Raw genomic sequence first — 6,940 nt, 5'->3', positions numbered from 1 at the left:
ATGCGATCAAACGCCCGAGAAGCATCAATAAACGATACAAACATAGTAGAGTTCTGTCTACTGTATTTTTCTAGAATCTCTTTGAGAGCAAAAATACACAAATCAGTGCCATGTTTCCTTTTAAATCCAAATTGGTTATCAGCAGACGAAATCAACCTCTCAAGTCTGCTCAGTACAATTGACTCCAACACTTTGGACAGAACACTGGCCAAGGCAATTGGCCTATAATTATCTGAGCTGTTGAGCTTTCCCACTTTATCTTTAATGACCGGCACTAACAGAACAGTGAGCATAGACTCAGGTAAAAACCCATGTACAAAACATCCTGTAAAACCCATAGCAACCAAAGGACACAGTTTCTTACTGGCAAGTTTAAGATGTTCTGCTGTAATATTGTCCAGACCACAGGCCTTGTTATCCCCTAGCTTCAACAGAGCTTCATGCACTTCAGCAGGGGTAACAATCACCTCATCATTAAAAACTACATTTTGAACTACAAACCGATTACTTTTTACACAGTTGAACAGATCAGAATACTGTTTCTGCCACAACTGTGAAATTTCATCCGACCCACTTACACCGTCTATATTTGATGGAAGAGATGTTTTGCAATTATTTATCATTTTAATTTCTTTCCAAAAGTAATTTACATTATTCTTTTGCAGTTTCTTTGCCAGTGAATCCGACCTCATTATATTCTCATTTCTTTTAATATACCGGAGGGCATATTTAAAACTGGCATTAGTCTGCTTTTTATTCTCAAACAGAGGGCCATGTCTAACCTTACCAGACTCCGCCCACAACCTAAAAGCACTTCTAGCCTCCGAGTGAAGTTTTTGTACGTGATCATTCCATCCTGGCTTAGCATTATATACTTTTGCTCTGTGTTTATGGAGTGGCTTGCTGGAACTACAGAGAGCCTCCACAATTGCTTTATACAGGGAAGACAATTCATTACAATGCTGTGCATTACTGCAATTCATGTCACGACACAGTATTGCATCTATTGGTACCTTAATTTTGCCTAGCAGGGCATCAGAGAGATTCAGATATTGTTCTAGATCTCTCTTGGTCAGTTTAGGCCAGTTTATTTTCCCTGAGCTTAAGCTGTTATCCACAGGAATCAACACTGGCAGATGGCCTGTATTCAGTACTACCCGGAGTGGTATGTGATCGGTGGTAGCCAGATCATACACAATTTCCATATGTTCTATAGAGCCATGAGCATCTTGAGTACAAAGGCAATGATCCAGCCAGGAGGTTGTGTGCCAGGCTTCGCTGATATAAGTGTAGCTATTTTCCGGTAATAGTACCTTGCTAGATAAAATCAATCCGTTATCCATACAATATTGCATTAGATGTTTCCCAAATAAGGAGTTAGGATCAGATGCATCTGCATTCATGTCACCAACAGCTAGATACAGGTAGAAGGATTGTCCTGAATGAACGACATGATAAATGCCATTCTGTTGAGATACTCATCCTCATTTTCATAGCATTCAAAAGGTGTATATACATTCAAGATAATTAGTTTTCTGTCGCTACAGCACAGCTCTATCCCAATAGCCCAGTCAACTCCCAGTCTGATACAATATGTATGAAAAAACATCAGTCTATTGTTTACATTGTTACATTAATATTATAAAGTTAATATTTTTGAAGCGGTGGAAACCGCTTCCAATGAATGGCTTTGTGTGTATCACGCCCATATATGGTGATCTCAGTCCAGAATGAACAGGGTTTTTCAAAAACAGAATTTCCGTTACCTTATGTCCATATATGGTCACTCCAGGCCAGAATGAACAGGTTTTTCCGTCCCGTACGTGCAAAATATCAGTCCAGAATGAATAGGTGTCGTATCATTTCCCCCTGTGTGTCCCATGTCCATATATGGTCATTTCAGTTCAGAATGAATAGGCTTTATATGTCCTGTACAGAATATGTGTGCGGTGTCCCTCCCGGTCAGATGAATGGATACTTTGAGGATTGGTCAAGCTTCACATGATAATTTGGCCTTCAACCTATTATACCAACTGTCATACCGGCTCTCCAAATACATTCAGAATAGAGGTTTTATCTGTCCACCGCTTCACTTCGAACCGAGGTTTGATTTTTACAATATGTATGAAAAATACCACCGTTTGGTTCTCAAATCTTTTCATGTCAAGGACCCTAAAAGAATCATCTATACTGTATGTATTTGGCCGCTGACCCTCATCTGAAAATATGAAGTTCCAGAGAAGCAAGGACTTGAGTTACATGTGTATACATTGATTGATTGATTGATTGATTGATTGATTGATTGATTGAATTTTTTTTATCATCAACACAGTTCAGGGTAGGTCTACTAATAGGTAGGGCTGTCACCATTTTTAATAATCGTCATAATCGTTTCCATGTTTGAAAAATGTTCATATATATTTTTTTAAAGTGAAAAATGGTGGAAATAGCAGATCTACAAGAGCTAGAGTTCTCAACGGGCCTGAAAATTAAGGCCCGGCCCTAACTGGGCCCTAACTGGGCAGGCCCGAGGCCCTACCCGGCCCTACTAGTTAGCATACATTTTAGGCCCTACCCGGCCCAAAAACGTCGGGTCGGGTCTATAACAGAGTAATAGTAATAAAATAATAAAAATATATATTTTCTTTTTTCATTGAGCCCGAGGCCCTACTAATTGCAATACATTTCAGATATAGATAGATAGATAGATACCTTTATTATCCCAAGGGGGAAATTCAGTTGTCCAGTAGTAGCACAGCAGTATACAGTTATTTACAAAGTTACAGAGACGTAAGAAAAAATAGATACGAGGGAAAGAAACAAAAAAAACAAAAAACGAGCAGTACAGTACCAATAAAGAGAAGGCGCATCAATAGAGGGGGTGAATAATTTATAAGTATATATACATAAAGTGTCTTGCAAAAGAGACCATAGCAGTCAATGCTAGTTAGTGCAAACAAGTATCTCACTGTCATTGTTAAACAAAGCAAAAATACTCAGAAACTACCAACACAAACTAATAGTGCAATGTCAAAAATCAGTGCGAAAAAAGAAGAAACTAGGAAGCGCGTCACCGCAAGACGCACATGAGCACTCTTCCTGGACGGTCCTTATAGGTCAGAGTCAATACAGCAATAGTTCCTTAGAGGTCAATGTCAATACAGCAATGGTTCCGTCAGTCTAAGTTAGGAAGGGAGACCTTTTCAAGCGTCCGTTATGTGTCTCGTTGTACAGTTTAACACAACTCGTGCCTCTTAATCTGAAGGTTGCTTGTTGCCTTGGTGCCGCGCCGTTTCCTCCGTCGGCCGCCGCTATTATTTTGAAGGGCTGGAAGGGGGTTGTTTTTGTTTTTTTGGATTATCACTTGACGGCAACGATTACGTCATCTAGTCACATGACAGTGTGAGACGAGAAGAGAAACATGGCTCCGCCCTGCCGTGTGTATTGTTTACATCAGATCTGGTGCAAAATGGCTCAAAATGGCTCTTTTGGATTAAATGAAGTTTCTTTATGGGCCTCTCCATTGACTTAACATGGAGGAGCTTCACTTCGCGTGCACGCCCAACGTGCGTTTTAAACAAATCGCGGACATTACCGATGCGGCCGCGACCGGAGCGACATTATGTAAGTATTAATACATTTACTGTAAATACAGTAAGATTGACGGTGAGCGGCGTCATGTAGTCACCGATTTGAATGATGGTGAGGATCGTCTACAGCAGCAGAACAGTTAAGGGCAGCCGGTACAAAAGATTTTCCTAATCTCTCACATCTCCGTCCTGGGTAGGTAAAGCGGTCGTTTCCTCTCTTACTCCAGTAACTGGTGATCTCTAGATGGAGGGGGTGGGAGGAGTTCTCCAAGATGGAATCCAGCTTCCTCGCTGTGCGCACCCTGGTTACTTCCTCCACCCCCTGCAGAGAGGACCCAACGACAGAGCCTGCTTTCTTCACCAGTCTGTTTAGGTTAAACGTGTCACCTGCTCTGTTGTTGCCACCCCAGCATGTTATACCAAAAAAGAGGACACTTGCCATGACAGACTGATAGAACATCTGTAGCATCCTATTGCACACCCCAAACGATCTCAGTCTTCTCAGGAGGAACAGCCTGCTTTTCCCCTTGCTGTGAATCGCCTGTGCGTTGTCCGACCAGTCCAGTGAACTATTCAGGTGTACTCCGAGGAATTTGTAGTTATCCACGAGCTCAACCACTTCACCGTTAATGGTGCTTGGCACTGGGGGGACTCTCTTGGAGGTGCGGAAGTCCACCACCATCTCCTTGGTCTTGCTTGCGTTGAGCCTGAGATGGTTAGCCTCGCTCCATTGCACAAAGTCCCTAACCACACCATCGTGCTCAGCCGTGTTGTCACCCGAGATCTTGCTGACCGCCACGGTATCATCTGAGAACTTCTGCAGATGACAGGTCTTGGAATTGAAGCGGAAGTCCGATGTATAGAGAGTGAACAGGAAGGGTGAGAGCACAGTTCCTTGCGGGGCCCCCGTGTTGCTCACCAGCACATCAGACCGACAGCTCTGCAGTCTCACAGACTGTGGCCTTTCTGAAAGGTAGTCTGTGATCCATGCCACAAAGAGATGGGGGAGATGGTGCAGGGGAAGAAAGAGGGTGGCAACCGAGGTCACCGTTTGACCCAGCCGCTGTTTATTGAACATTAACAGGAGCTCCGTCAAACCGATTGAAAAAACGGTTCATCTCGTTTGCCAGCTCCACCGTGCCTGGCACAGTAGAGTTGGCAGAGCCATACCCCGTGATCTTCCTGAAACCACCCCACACTTGTCTCGTATTGTTCTCCCTCAGAGAGTTCTCCAGCTTAGCTTTGTAGCTCCCTTTTGCCTGAGCCTTGACTGTTTTAAGCTCCTCCACCACCACCCTCAAGCCCTCCCAGTCCCCTGCATGAAACAGATCCCTCTTCCTCTTAAGGAGGTGAATGATTTCTTTTGTCATCCACGGCTTGTTGTTAGAGAAGCAGCGAACCTTCTTAGTAGGAACACACACCTTCTCGCAGAATAAGATATAGTCAGTGATAACCTGACAGAGGCTATCTACATCATCCCCATGTTCACTGAAAAATGATTCCCAGTCTGTCATTTCAAAATCAAATCTGAGTCTCTCCTCCACCTCCCCAGCCCAACACTGAACTTCCCTGATGAATGGAAGCACTCTCTTCACAACAGGAAGATACGAGGGCTCCAGTTTCACCATGGAGTGATCAGAGCCACACACTGGGGGGAGGGAGACGCAACTGTATGCGTTTCTAACATTAGCATACAGGAGATCAAGAGTATTCTCACCTCTTGTTTTGCAAGTGACATACTGGGAGAAATCAGACAGGCCCTTGGCAACATTCACCTGGTTTAAGTCCCCGTTCAGCAGAATAAGGGAGCTAGGGTAGTGCGTTTGAAAACTGGCCACAGTTGAAAAAATAGTGTCCCGAGCTACCGCTGCATTGCCACTAGGTGGACAGTACACGGTCAACAGGACAACGCACGAGAATTCCCGTGGTAGATAAATTGGTCTCAAAACGACCCCCAGTAGTTCGATGTCTGGGTTACAAATCACTTTTTTCACTGTGGCGTGTTCTTCCCTGCACCAGGTCTTACTAAAGTAAACAAGTAAACCGCCTGCTCTTTTCATTTTGCCATTATTTTTCACTATCTCTCGATCTGCTCTTATCATACAAAAACCATCTACAGAGATAGAATTATCTGGACATGAACTGTTCAGCCATGATTCTGTAAGACAGATAATGTTGGCATTTTTGTATTCACTCTGAGATAACATGAGAGTTACCAGTCCGTCCGCTTTATCACTATCCTGAACTGATCTAACATTCCCCAAGACAACAGAAGGGAGACAGTGCTGTGTAGAAGAGGGGGGAGGGGAGGGGAGCTAGAGGGGTTTTTGATTCTCCACAGGGCTCGCTTTTTCCCTTTGTGAGTTCCACTGCTCTTCCTCCTTCCTCCATTTCTCTTCCTCCTACCTCCAGTCCTCCTCCTACCTCCAGTCCTCAGGTAAGGAATAATGTCATTACTGGGTAAAGAGTATTGATCCTTGAGTGAGAGTAATTTCTCTCGACTGTACTGTAAGCGAGCGTCTCCGTGCGCCGGCTGTTGTTGTCCGTATCCATGCGCCGCCTGCGTCCCGTGCGTCACGACGGTCCTATCCGTCCACAACGCCTCGCTCCCTCCGGCTTCAAATGCTATCAATCCATTCAAAGGGAATTTGTCATGTGTAATATGAGCCTTGAATGGTGAGAGTAGCTGGCATACTGTCTACCCGGTAGGTGTTTGTCATTATTCTGTGGGTTGATAATGGCTTTTGCTATTTTATCCCAGCTACTGCTATTGAAAACGAAACTTAAGCTCAGTAGGTGTTTTGTCATCATTCTGTGGCCGAAAATGTCACGTTGTTTTAGCGCTGGTTCAAATCTGGGGAGGGGAGAAAAATTATAATAATGACATTATTTAAATGTACTTTTCTCCGTGGCAAATATATGATAAGGTTATATGAATATGGGCATTGTATGGCTCAACAGTTTAAAGTTTGTTACAGTTGCTATGGCAACCATAACAACGTGATTTCTTTTTGTTTATGTTTCTTTAAATTAATTCCCCTCCAATCCACAAAATGCAGCTTCTGGGTGATTCCCCCACGGGATAAATAAAGGAATCTATCTATCTATCAATCAATCAATCAATCAATCAATCAATCAAACAAGTTTATACAACACAGCTTTTTTTTTTTTTTTAATCTTTTTCGAACTTGTTAGAGTCTGTTTAGACACTTCTCTTAATACACAAAGGAGTATGGTAGTCTACTGGTTGAGATGCTTGACCTGCAATCCTTCTACTTTTCCGCAGGGCAGAGGTTCAATTCCCAGAAGGGGTTGTGAATGGAACATAATTATTTGAGCACATAGTTTCC

This window comes from Nannobrachium achirus (assembly GCF_963921795.1).
Source record: "Nannobrachium achirus genome assembly, chromosome: 23".
Classification (NCBI taxonomy): domain Eukaryota; kingdom Metazoa; phylum Chordata; class Actinopteri; order Myctophiformes; family Myctophidae; genus Nannobrachium; species Nannobrachium achirus.
This window is presented reverse-complemented; position numbering follows the sequence as displayed.